Here is a 14,106-nt window from a genome sequence, read left to right as displayed (position 1 = left end):
CTTCTGCGTTAACATCCTGAACGGAAGCCTGTGTAAGGCCTTGTTCAGGGCATGTAGGTCCAAGATTGGGCTTGACCCTCCCCCTCTCTTGGGCACAATAAAATAAGGGCTGTAGGAGCCCTTGCGCAACTCGGCTACGGGGACGGGCTCTGTTGCTCCCTTCGCCAGAAGGGTGGCAACTTCCACCCAGAGGATGGAGGCACCCTCGCCCTGCACTGTAGTGGAGAGGATGCCACTGAACCAGGGCGGGCGTTTGGCAAACTGGATCGCGTAGCCGAGGCGAATCTTCCTGATGAGCCACCGTGAGGGGCAGGGTGGTTCACGGCAAGGCAGAGCAGGTGCCCCACCTGGAAGGATATGCTGCTCCACAAGCCCGCAACGGTGGCTGGTGACTGGGGTGGGCAAGTGGCCCCAGAGACCAGCACACTTACCTGCTTGCCAGCTGTCTCTCGATTGAGGGAACGGGAAGTACTCGCATTCGCCTGACTGACTGGAAAGACTTCCAGCGCCTGGCCATTGTGAGTGCGCTGGCCCAGGGAATAAGGAAACTGCTCGAGGCCCAGAGGGCACTCGGCAATGTTATACTCACCATGCGCTGGCCTAGGGGCGATGATGGGGCTGGAGAGATGCCCCGCGCCAGACCGGTCAGGAGTAGTCACCTCATCCCTGGGTAGGCCATGTCAGGACCGCCTCGAAGCCCGTCTTGGGTTCTTGGGGAACAGAGCGTGTACGGGCAGTAAAAGGTGCCTTCCATGAATTTGTTAGCACTCGTGCACTTTTGGAAAAAAGGCACCGGGGCAGCACGGCAGCCATCTCAGCATCCACCTCATCCTGTGCTCTACCGCCCGTGGGCGGGAGCTCAGAAGATTCATCCTCTTCCGATAGTAGAAGACCACCCTCCAATGCTGCAACCAAAAGCTCATCCTCGTCACGAGCTGCGAACAGCACATTAAACCTGCCCTGAGGCAGACCGCCTGCATCGCTCAACAGCTCGTCTGGACAGAACAAAAGTGCTGGGGGATGGGAGGTCTGCGGGGGTTGAGCTGGTGGAAACGCTCCCATGTCCACATCCAGATCGCTCGTGGTGCTTGCCAACTCTGCCGGCTGAGCGTCAGCCCAGGACAGACCAGCTTGGGGAGCAGCCACGGTGGCTCCTTGCTTCACGAAGTGAGCCGTGACTGCAACATTCTCATGAGCATGTTCTTGCAATGAGAACACAACCCTTCCACAAAAGCAGCATCGGTGTGCTGGCGCCCCAGACACTCGAGGCAGATTTTATGGGTATCCGGAGGGGAGAGATAATAGCGCAAACACGGAAGGACATCTTTAAAAAGATGACTAGCATTTGTGCTAGCTCTTTTAGAAGGAAAATATACTCTTTCTTCAATATACTCTTTTAGCACCTGCAGACTCAGGCTGCTGAAGTGCCCAGGGGAAGCACGACACTCAACCGTGCAAGGGTGACCACTGATATGTGCCATAAAAATCCAGCAGTGTAGCAAGAGGTGAGAGGACGAACACACATACACATGCATTCGGCTCAGAAGAAAAAATCTGAATGAGTGATGCACGCCATCTCCTTTAATATCCGTATGTTCTGGGCAGAGAGTGGCATACAAATTCCACTCGCCAATTTTCATTGGCCTTTTCTATTTTAAGCAAAGGTGATTGGGGCTCTCAAGATCGAACCCCTAGTGTCACTACATCGACACAACGTCGAGAGAGTGACAGACAGGGAACAGCTGCTGCCTGAGTCGATGATTTTGACGGACTTGGCGAGGAGCGCACTCCTTCCGCACTGGGTTGTCGAATTGGAGTCAATGTCAGACAGTGCTAAAGAATGATGTTGCCGTGTTAGCACACTGAAACAGCAATGTGACAGATTGTGAGCAGACTTATAAAGCAAAGGCTTACATGTGATTGGCTAGGACTTACCTAGCTAATGGTGCGATGATGTACAGCTGCTAGTCTTCCCGCTAGAACTACGCTGCACTTACATTTCTTGCAATAAATTATGATAATAAATAGCTCATTTTATAAATTTATAAAATTGTCTCGTTGAAGTGCACTTTAAATTGGAGTCAGAGATACTGGGGGAGTGACTGTCGCTTTGCTCACAGCTGATTGGTCCAGTATCTGGATGAGATCTCTGATCTGGAACATAACCTGCCCCAGAGCAGGTACGCCGATTAGCGTATATTACTATGGCGAGGAACCCCGATGAAAGCCTATCCACTTTACTGGTACCACAAATTCAGAGTTCGCTTAAACTAAGTTTAAACTTATCTAGCTTGCTAGCTGCTTAATCCTGCTTTGTGACACAGGCCACAGGATCAAGCTGTGGTTTCTTGATAAGTGGTTTAATAACTACTATCTTTTTTTTCACCCAATTTGGAATGCCCAATTCCCAATGCGCTTTTAAGTCCTCATGGTCCAATAGTGATTTGCCTCAATCCGGTTGGCAGAGGACGCATCCCAGCCGCCTCTGCGTCTGAGATCGTCAACCTGCGCATCTTGTCACTTGGCTTGTTGAGCGCATTGCCACGGAGACATAGTGCGTGTGGAGGCTTCACGCCATCCACCGCGGCATCCATGCTCAAACTCACCATGCGCCCCACCGAGAACGGACCACATTATAGCAACCACGAGGAGGTTACCCCATGTGACTCTACCTTCCCTAGCAACTGGGCCAATTTATTTGCTTAGGAGACCTGGCTGGAGTCACTCAGCATGCCCTGGGATTCGAACTAGTGAACTCCAGGGGTGGTAGCCAGTGTCTTTTACCACTGAGCTACCCAGGCCCCCAATAACTACTATCTTAAATTTTCTTGGGACATGCCCTATGGATAATGAGGAGTTAATAATATTAACAAGTTTAACAATATTAATCTTGGTCGGTATTGAATCTAACATACATATTGTTGATTTTGATGTTTTGATAAGTTTGTTTAGCTCTTCCTGTACTATAACAGCAAAGGATTGAAGTTGCTTGTGGGCAATAATATTAGACTGTCTTCAGAGGTACTATTGCAGATGTTTGCATAATTCCAATTATGTTTTTGATGATTTCAATTTTATCAGTAAAGAAATTCATAGTCATTACTACTGTGCTGTGATGGAATATCTGTTTCAGTTGAAACCTTATTCCTTACTAATTTATACACAGTACTGAATAAACACCTAGGATTATTGTGGTTATTTTCATGAGTTTGCTAAAATATGCAGACCTGGCAGCTTTTAGAGTCTTTCTGTAGCTAGAGACACTATCATTCCATACACCACGAAAGACCTCTAATTTTGTACTCTTGCACTTATGCTCCATTTTTCAAGCTGCTCTCTTGAGAACATGGGTGTGATCATTGTACCACAATGTGGGCTTTTCTCTTTAATTTTCTTTAATCGAAGGGGGCGACGCTATCAAGAGTGCTAGAGAAGACTGTCTCTATATTTTCTGTGATTACATAAAATTCTTCTAACTTTTTTGGTTTACTGAATATTTGAGACAAATCTGGAAGGTTATAAGTTAAGCTATCTTTAGTGGTTGAAAGAATAATTCTACAAAACCGAAAACACGCTGTAGATTGACTGACCTTTGCTAAGCGCAGCATGCAAGAGATGAGGTAATGATCTGAGATAACATCACTCTGCTGCAGAATTGCTATATTATCAACATCAATTCAATATGATAGAATTAAATCTAGCATATGATTATGGCAATGAGTTGATCCTGTCATATTTTGTCTGACTCCCAACAGAGTTGAGAATATCGATTAATGCTAATCCCAGTGTATCATTTTCTATGTGAATGTTGAAGTCACCAACGATTATAGCTCTATCCACAGTAACTACTAGATCTGACAGAAAATCAGCAAATTCTCTAAGGAAATCAGAATATGGCCCTGGTAGTCTATATACTGTAGCAAGAACAAAAGACGACAAAGGTTTTTTATTCATATCTGATGATAACACTTTAAGCATTATCAGTTCAAAAGAATTGAACTCATATTCTGACCTTTGAGTAACACCAAAAACATGACTGTAAATTGTAACAACACTCCCTCCTCGACCATTCAGGCGAGGCTCATTTTATAGCAATAACCTTGGGGAGTAGGCTCATTTAAGCTAATATATTCAACCGGTTAAAGCCAGATTCCAGGTCAAACAGAGCAAATCTAAACAATAATCTGTAATAATTTCATTTATAATAAGTGCTTTGGATGAAAGCGTTCTAATGTTTAGTAGCCCTACCTTTATATGATGTTTATCTTATTATTTTTTTGTTGTTGTTATTTTCAAGTTTTTTTCTAAATGACTTAATGAGGGGTTTGTGTTTGGTAGTTCGGGGAATAGATACAGTCTCTATATGATACTGAGGTGATACAGTTTCTATGTGTTGTAGTTTATGTGACCTGTCTGATGTCTCAAGGCAGCTAGCAGATGTTCGGATTAGCCAGTTTGTCTGCTTCCTGACCTGGGCCCCAGTTAGTAAAACAATATTACTGTTAAGACTATGAGCCAAATTACTAGAAAGGAGAGCGTCACCTGCTCTGGAGGGATGGAGTCTGTCTCTCTTTAGCAGGTCAGGTCTACCCCAAAAACTTGTACAATTGTCTATACATCCTATGCTATTCTGCGGACACCACTCAGACATCCAGCCATTCTGAAACACTAATCTACTATAAACCTTGTCACCATGATGAGCATGGAGAGAACCAGCATATTACTGTGTCTGACATCGTTTTTGCAAGTTCACACACCTCTTTAACATTATCTTTCATGATTTCTGATTGGTGAAGCCGGACATCGTTAGTGCAACATGAATAACAATCTTAGAAAATCTACATTTAGCATTAGACAGCACTTGTAAATTTGATTTGATGGCAGACGCTCTGGTACCCAAAATGCATTTTACTATGGTGGCTGGATTGTCTATTTCCACATTCCCAAAAGGCTTCTCAGTGGGTTCATCACTGAGTGGGTAGAATCTATTGGAAATCCTAACAGGAACAGGAGAATGGTATCGCTTTGCCCTACAAGTATGCTGCCGAGATGTCACCCAAACGCCCTGCTGCAGCGGCTCTACAGCCAGAACCGAAATGTGTTGCTCGCTGTACTAATCGCATCCGAAACAATATCTACAGGCTTCTCTTTCTCACTGACCTCTACTAGCATTGAGATGCATGTCTCTAACATATTAATCTTCTCTGTCATCCTGACTAATTCCTTACATTTATCACATGTAAATTCCTCACTGCTGATTGATGAAGCTATCATAAACATGTGGCATTCAGCACAAGTAGCAGTAACGTGTGCTGATGCCATGACTTACTGCAATTGTTTGTTGTTGTGATGCTTCTTGGGCAGAGTGGGTTGAGATCGATGTGCATCTCTCATGCAATTGTTTGTTGTTATTGTGGTTCTTGATCAGCGGTGCTTTGAGATCAGTGCAATAATCCGTGTAAACGGGGAGGTGAAAACAGGTGCACATGGTGAAATGCAAGCAGTTTAATCACGATAAAAATAGAAAGCAGATGTGGGCGGAAAAATTCACGTAGTTGTATCGCGATAAGAGAATAATGTGGTAAAAACCAATGCACTCTGAAAATTGGCAGAGATTAATGATTAAAAACTGCTGAAAACAGAAAGATAGCAATGCTAAAAAGGCTAGCAGGCTACAAAGCCTTTCAAGCTAGGCGCCAGCAGCAACAGGAACCGTAGAAAAACTATTGAAAAACAGTGCAAATGGAAACAAAAACATGATTGGTCTGAACAGCCCTAACCTCTCCTTTGAGTTCCATGGAAGAAAGGAAGTCATACCTGCTAAGAACAACATGGGGTGAGTAAATGAGGACAGAATTTTAATTTCAGGGTGAACAATTCCTTTAACAAAAATTACACATTTAAGCTTTAAAGAAAAGTTGAGCATGATATTATAATGCAGTTTTCACAAATATTGAATTCCTCACATAGCCCTCCAAAATTTTCCTCCATACTGGATCATAAAATATTATGTAAAAACATGCAGTTCTTTTGAATTCACCAAAACTGTGGAGTTTTTGGTGCACCGCATTTCCAACCCTGAACATTCTTGCAAGATTTCTGCAAGAGGTGTTGGAGTATCTGTGTGCATGACAGCTGCTAGCAAACTGTCTTATCACAGGTTAGCCAGACAATAAGAGCTTGTTGTCAAAATGTCATTCTTACTGGATTTGGAGAGAGAGTGTTGACACTTTTACTACGTTTACTACTATTCCTGTCAGGGCTCAGAGAAATTGGGATGATTTTTTTTTTGTTTTTTTTTTTAATCTTGCTTCTCTCTAGGCTCATTGTCTTGACACAAACTACTTTTTTATTATTAGAAATTGTGACTGTATTATTAGTGTTGCCAGGGCATCACTATTACAATAGCTCATATTTAGGGTTAGGAATTTGAACAAACCCCAACTCAATGTAATAAACTTTGGCATATAACTAATCCTGTACTTTTTGTGCTACAGACATAATTGATACCTCAAATACCTCAAAACTAGCACTGAAGGAAGGACCTAAGCCATATCTAGGGACAGAATGTCATATAAAGACTCTAAGGGTTCGTTCACACGAACACGTTTTTGCACCTGTCTGCACTGTTTTTCAATTGTTTTTCTTTGTAAGTATGCTCTATATGGATGTCTTTGTCGCTTCTTGCTGACTTTTCAGTGTCTTGCAAAGGAACTCTGCATTTTAAACACTCTGTGTGAAGTTAAAAATAACTTTTTTTATTCATCTTGGAAACCTGTGTTCTGTTCTATTTGTTGCGGTGCGTCGAGATTTTTTAACGCAATGATACGTTCAGTCTGAACGACCACCTAGGTTAGGCTCTTTTGACTTGTGCAGTATGCAAGCACATGGAAACCACTCACACCATCCTAGAAACCTTCTAGCAACACCCTAGCAACCACTCAGAACACTTTAGTAACTGCATATCAACACTTTGGCCACCACCCAAAACAACCTAACATCGAATGAGTTTTGCATGGCCAACCACTACTCACATTTTCTTAAGGTAAAGAACATGTATAGTCTCCTATATTCTTGTAAAAGCACAACGCTCAGTGTTCTGAGTTTTAGTGTCCGTATACAGAACATTACAGTGATTATTGGTATTATCTTCATTTTATTTTCCACTGTAGAAAATAGCTAGTTTGGAAAGTTACTTTTCTGTGTTTCAGTTGGAAAAAATATAAACTGGTCTAAAGCTCCCTATGTATGTTTCCATAAGTGTAAGGCGGGGTGCCAAGGTGTTTGCATTCAAAGGACAAAACTCCCCTGAGAGGGAAAGAGCAAATGTATTATCTCTGAGAATATCAACATATGAACTTTCTCACAATTAGCATCTCTTCCTGAGGCACCACACCCCACTGAGTGAGGACTGCAAATTCACTCCTCATTGTTGCTCTTCCACAATCTGCCCCCTAAAAGTATTTAAGGAAATGTAACACATTGTTCATGAGAATTTTCTGTAGCCAGAAATCCCCATAGTTTCAAACTATGTACTTTGCTGAAGTCAGGTATGCATCTGTTACTCTTAAGATACATCTTTGAGCATTAGATGTTTTGTATTGATTGTTTCTGAATTGATTAGTTATGTAATTGGCTTGATACATATTTCCATGACTAATAAATTGTTAAACTTGATTCTATTCTGACTTATTCTGAAATTCTTGGCTTTAGTAGATTACGTTAAATTCCTGTTACCACAAATCAGGGTTAATACATACTAAGAGCCATCATTTGATGGAGCATGAAGATCTTAAGCTTTTTTATTAACCATTTGAATTTAGTTAAGTGTAATAGACTGTAAAGGCTAAAAGAAAGTGCTATTTGGAACAATGTAATATTGATAGACCTGTCTAAATAGCATTAGTCATGACCCCTGTTTAATGCTAATATTATTCTAGTCAAGATTTATAGGAAACTATAGAACTAAACAAAACTACTGTTTGGGTAATGGTATGTTGGTCGGTCTTATCCGAACAGTATTAGTCATTTAACTCTGTGTAGAGCTAATATTATGTTAATTAAGTGTATACAGATCTATAGAAACTAAGCAAAACTACTCATTAGAAATAGATAAGCTGTGGTAGTAATCATTCTTTTTAGTATTAGTTCATTTACCTCTGGCTAAATATCCAACTGACAAGTTTGTGACTGTTGGATCCATGTACACAGCTGGCATGACCATAAGTGACAGGATTGTGAATGAACGAGTGCAATTTAAAAGTATAGAATTAACTAGAATAATCAAGTATCCAAATCTAGAGAAGATCTCAATTGACGATCAATAATAACTGGAATCTCAAACTAAATTCAAGGTCTAATATAATTGGAGTCAGATAAAAATATTAATGGAGTCAGATTCGTCTTAACTAAAACTAATTTAAGACGACAAAACCACATGTGCGGCAGAAAAGACGAATGCGCAGATACCTTCACCACTTCGCTGGATTCCGCCATTGGGCCAGCGAGGTGGCATTTTTACAATTAGGCTTTGAAAAGGTCAAGGAAAGATCCATTTAAGAAAGTAATAAAATGTGTGTTTGGTTTTTGATAGGATTTGTGTCTTCTCAAACTTCAAAGTCACATCAATGTCTGATATAATGTCATTGTACAGCCTGTTTGAGAGAAGAGAAAAAGAGGAGGAAGAAAGAGTTGGACAGTGATTGGCTTTAAAGAGCACCTATTATGGTTTTTAAACATGCCTAATTTTATTTTAAAGGTCTCATACAATAGATTTACATGCATCCAAGGTCAAAAAACACTTTAATTTGCTCATAATTTACATTGCAGCATTACCTTTTTTTCCCAGTGTCAAAAACGACTCGTTCAATGATCCGTTCTAAAGGATTCATTCTAAACTCCTCCTTTCAGAGTGCATACTCTGCTCTCATTGGTCAGATGTCCCAGTCTGTTGTGATTGGTCTACCACTTAGTGTAGTGTTTGAGGGCAGGTCAAAGCTGTTCATGAGCAGCCAATGAAGACCAGAGGCGAGTTTTTTGTTACCAAATTACATAGGTTAATACAGGAAGTAAGTCTGGAATTACTAACGACTCATTCCCTATCTGTCACTCACTCGACGTTGTGTCGATGTAGTGACACTAGGGGTCACTTTTGGGAGCCAGAGACACCTCTGGTCTTTGATAAAAGGACAATGAAAATTGGCGAGTGGTATTTGCATGCCACTCCCCTGGACATACCGGTATAAAAGGAGCTGGTATGCAACCACTCATTCAGATTTTCTCTTCGGAGCCGAACGGTCATGCTCATTGAGCTGAATTCTACTCTTCATTCACCTCTGCTGGATCTGACAGTGCATCTCAGCGGCTTCTCCCTCCTCTGCACTGGTGCACTGCAGAGAACGCCCCTGGGCGCTTCGGCAGAAAACAAGAGAGTATATTTTCTGAAAGAGCTTTTTTCTCCTCTAAAAGAATATATTTTTCTAAAAGAGCGACACACACGGAACGTCTTTTTAAAGACGCGTCTTTTTAAAGATGCCTTTCAGATTGTGTGTTATTCCTGGTTGTGGTCGTTATCTCTCAACTTTGGATGGTCCTAATCACTGTCTTTCGTGTCTGGGCGCGCCCCACATGGAGGCAGCGTTTGTGGATGGTTCATGTTATCATTGCGAGAACATGACCATGGCAATGTTGCGGTCGCGGCTTGCTTTCGTAAGAAAGCAAGCCACCCCAGCGGCTCCCCGCCTTGGTCCTCCTACCTACGGGTATGAGGCCAGTGCGGCTAGCACTGGGGGCGATTTGGGGACCCCAATGTGATTGTCTCCGCCGGGTATCCCCCCGCGGACCTCCCATTCCCCAGCACGCTCGTCTGCCCCAATCGGGCTTCTGGATGAGTTTGCTGGCTCATCTCACGGCGAGTCTGCTTCTTGTTCGGAGCCCGCGAAGATGATGAGCTCTCGAGCGCAGCATCGGAGAGCGGGCTTGTCCAGCCAGACGCAGAAGCCTCAGCTGGGCTTCCCCCTTCAGGGACGATTGCCCAGTCACAGGCCGATGCCGAAATGACAGACATTCCCGGGTGGCCGCGAGCGTCGGGTTAGAGTGGAACCCTCCGCTCTCCCCTGAACCCTCGCAGTTTGATGATTGGTTCCTGGGCTCGCGTGGCGTGGACACCTTAAGCTCCCGTCCAAGCCATGTAGGCTCACATTGTCCCTGAAGCAGCCTACAGCGCTGCTGGACAAGCCGCCTCTGCCCTGCACGCCATGGCTCTCCTGCAGGTCCACCAAGCCAAGGCGTTGAAAGAACTGCACGAGGGTAGTTCCGCCCCAGATTTGATGCAGGAACTGCGCTCGGCGACCGACCTCACTCTCCGAGTGACGAAGGTCACGGGGCGGTCTCTCGGGTGGACGATGGCCACATTAGTGGTCCAGGAGCGCCACCTTTGGCTCAACCTGGTCGAGATGGGCGAGGCCGACAAGACACAGTTCCTTGCTGCCCCCATTTCCCGGGCTGGCCTGTTCGGCAACACCGTCGAGGACTTTGCCCAGCAGTTCTCGGCGGTGAAGCAGCAGACGGAGGCAATCCGGCACATCCTGCCCCGGCACGGCTCAAGATCCCAAACCCCGTCTGCTCGTCGCCAAGGGCGTCCCCCTGCGGTGAGTGTACCGGCTCTGCCGCAGCCTGCCCCTTCGGCCCGGTCCCGGCATGGAGCCCACCGCAGGAAGCAGACACCACCCGTCTCAAAGCCGGCACCTAAGAACCCACGGAGGTCCTCAAAGCACCCCTGAGATGATGCCCCACTCACTTGGAACTGGTAAAAAGACCACTCCATCCCCGGGCCTGGCGGAAAATCTTTTGTTGCCTTTTTGTTTGATTTCGCCACATGCCCAAGTGACTGCGGTACTCAACGGTTCAGCAAAAGAGCAGCTTCCTTCCTCCCTGGGTCACATACCCGGTGTGCTCGTCACCACGACTACCATCCACGGGTTTTTTTCTTGCAGGATTGGTGCTCCAGCGGTGGCCTTTCCGCCCCTGAGCGCCCAGCTGTGGCACACAGCCGCCCCTGATATGGCAGTCTCCACAGGTTATGAGAACAGGCCTCTTCCTCCCCCGTCCCAGGCTGTTCCGGGGGTGGTAACAAGGAGCCAGGTAAGTGCTTCGATGTCCCTAAACTCAGTACGGCCACGACATGGTGTGGCACCTCAAGCTCCGCCCCGCCGCGAGGCCCCACCTGCCGGTACGTCCAATGACGTTGTCCCCTTGATCCCCCTTGCGCGGAACTTGGACGCGTGGCTCGCGCTTTCCAATCTGTCGCGATGGCTAATCCGGACCGGCCGACTCGGCTACGCAATTCAGTTCACCAGGCACCCGCCCAGGTTCAGCGGTATTCACTTCACCTTGGTCAAGAGCGAAAACGCTGCTACCTTGTGCGTGGAGATCGCTACCCTCCTACGGAATGGTTCGATAGAACCTGTCCCTCCAGCCGAGATGAAGAAAGGGTTTTACAGCCCCTACTTCATCGTACCGCAAAAAGGCGGTGGGTTGCGGCCAATCTTGGACCTGCGAGTACTGAACCGGGCCTTACACAGACTCCTGTTCAAGATGCTGACGCAAAAATGCATTCTGGCGAGCGTCCGGCATCAAGATTGGTTTGCGGCGGTAGACCTGAAGGACGCGTACTTCCACGTCTCAATCCTTCCTCGACACAGACCCTTCCTGCGGTTTGCATTCGAGGGTCAGGCATATCAGTACAAAGTCCTCCCTTTTGGCCTGTCCCTGTCTCCTCGCGTCTTCACGAAGGTCGCAGAGGCTGCCCTTGCCCCGTTAAGGGAGGTGGGCATTCGCATTCTCAACTATCTCGACGACTGGCTAATCTTAGCTCACACTCGAGACATGTTCTGCACACACAGGGACCTGGTGCTCTCACACCTCAGCTGACTAAGCTTCGGGTCAACAGGGAAAAAAGCAAGCTCCTCCCGGTTCAGAGCATCTCTTTTCTCGGTTTGGATTTGGACTCAGTCTCCTTGACAGCGCGCCTTACGAACGAGCGTGCCCAGTCGGTGCTGGCCTGCTTGAAGGCGTTCAAACAGAAAACAGCGGTTCCAGTGAAACTTTTTCAGAGCCTCCTGGGGCATATGGCATTCTCGGCAGTGGCCACCCTGCTCGGGTTGATGAATATGTGGCCGCTTCAGAACTGGCTCCAGACTCGAGTCCCGAGATGGGCATGGTGCCACGGAACACATCGCGTGGTCATCACACTGGTCTGTCACCATCTTTTCAGCCCTTGGACCGACCTCTCGTTTCTACGGGCAGGTGTTCCTCTAGAACTGGTCTCCAGGCACGTCGTGGTCACGACAGATGCCTCCAAAACGGGCTGGGCTGCTGTTTGCAATGGGCACGTAGCCGCCGGCCTCTGGACAGGTCTGCAACTGCATTGGCACATCAACTGCCTCGAGTTGTTGGCAATTCTGCTCACCCTGCGGAGGTTCTGGCCGTTGATCCAGGGTAAGCACGTGTTCGGACAGACAACACGGCAACGGTAGCATATGTCAACCACCAAGGCGGTTTGCGCTCTCGTTGTATGTCACAACTCGCCCGCCGTCTCCTCATCTGGAGTCAGCAGCACTTCAAGTCGCTGCGAGCCACTCACATCCCGGGCAACTTCAACACTACAGCGGACGTGCTGTCACGGCAGGTTACCCTCAGGGGAGAGTGGAGACTCCACCCTCAGGTGGTCCAGCTGATTTGGAGTCAATTCGGACGGGCACAGGCAGACCTGTTTGCCTCCCAAGAATCCTCCCACTGCCCGCTCTGGTACGCCCTCACCAAGGCTTCCCTCGGCATAGATGTGCTGGCACACAGCTGGTCCCCTGGCCTACACAAATATGCGTTTCCCCCAGTGAGCCTGCTTGCACAGACCCTGTACAAGGTCAGGGAGGACGAGGAGCAGGTCGTCCTGGTAGCACCCTACTGGCCCACCCAGACATGGTTCTATGACCTCACGCTCCTCGCGACAGCTCCCCCCTGCCGAATTCTCCTGAGGAAGGACCTTCTTTCTCAGGGACGGGGCACCCTCTGGCACCCGCGACCAGACCTCTGGAATCTCCATGTCTGGCCCCTGGACCCTTGCTGTGTCCGGTGTGCGCTTTACGCATCTATTTGGATCGCACGCAGAGCTTTAGAATCTCTGAGCAGCTCTTTGTCTGCTTTGGTGCACAGCGGAAAGGAAGCACTGTCTCCAAGCAGAGGATCGCCCACTGGCTCATTGACGCCATAACTATGGCATATCTCGCCCAGGACATGCCGCCCCTGGTAGGGTTTTGAGCCCATTCTACCAGGGGTGTAGCGGCTTCCTGGGCCCTGGCCAGAGGTGCCTCTCTAACAGACATTTGCAGAGCAGCGGGCTGGGCAACACCCAACACCTTTGCAAGGTTCTACAACCTCTGGGTGGAACCGGATTCGTCCCAGGTAGTGGCACACAACACAAGCTAGGGATAGCCGGCCAGGTGTATCGCTTGCACATAGCGCCTTCCACCTCCTTTTGAGCTGAAGATGTGCGCCATTAATTCCCAGTAGTGTTCACTAGTTTTTTCTCTGGTTGACTTCCTCTGAGCCCTGTGGCAGTCGGGTTTTCGGAGAGATTTGCTGCCGGCCCAGTACACGTGCTAAATAAGAGTCCTGTTCTGGGGTAGGTGCTCCGCATGTGGCAGTTCCCTGTAAGGCTAACCCCATGCAATATATATCTTCCGCTAATTCATTTCCCTGTTGGCAAACTGTGTCTTCCTTGGGCAGAGCCCTTCTGCCCCAGTCTCCATGTTTGTAGTAACTCCTCCCCCATTGGGCAGGATCTACCTTGAAGTCTCTCCACATGGTTGGAAAGACCATGTGACGTATCCTTCCACTTAAATATCCTGTGTCTCTGCTGTGTCTTCCCCTTGGGAGGGACACTCCCCGACTTGACCTGGCGGCCCAGTCAGATAATCCCCCTTCTTTTTTAGGGAGTGGAAAAAATAGAAAGGGAAAAGAGGCCACGACTGGGTTAAGCCTGTCTCTATCTCTTGGGTAGTCGACTTGTCCCCAAAAAGGGCCGTTCAACACTCATAACTATGTTGG

Source organism: Myxocyprinus asiaticus, chromosome 3 (assembly GCF_019703515.2).
Source record: "Myxocyprinus asiaticus isolate MX2 ecotype Aquarium Trade chromosome 3, UBuf_Myxa_2, whole genome shotgun sequence".
Taxonomy (NCBI): Eukaryota; Metazoa; Chordata; class Actinopteri; order Cypriniformes; family Catostomidae; genus Myxocyprinus; species Myxocyprinus asiaticus.
Note: the sequence above shows the minus strand (reverse complement) of the source record.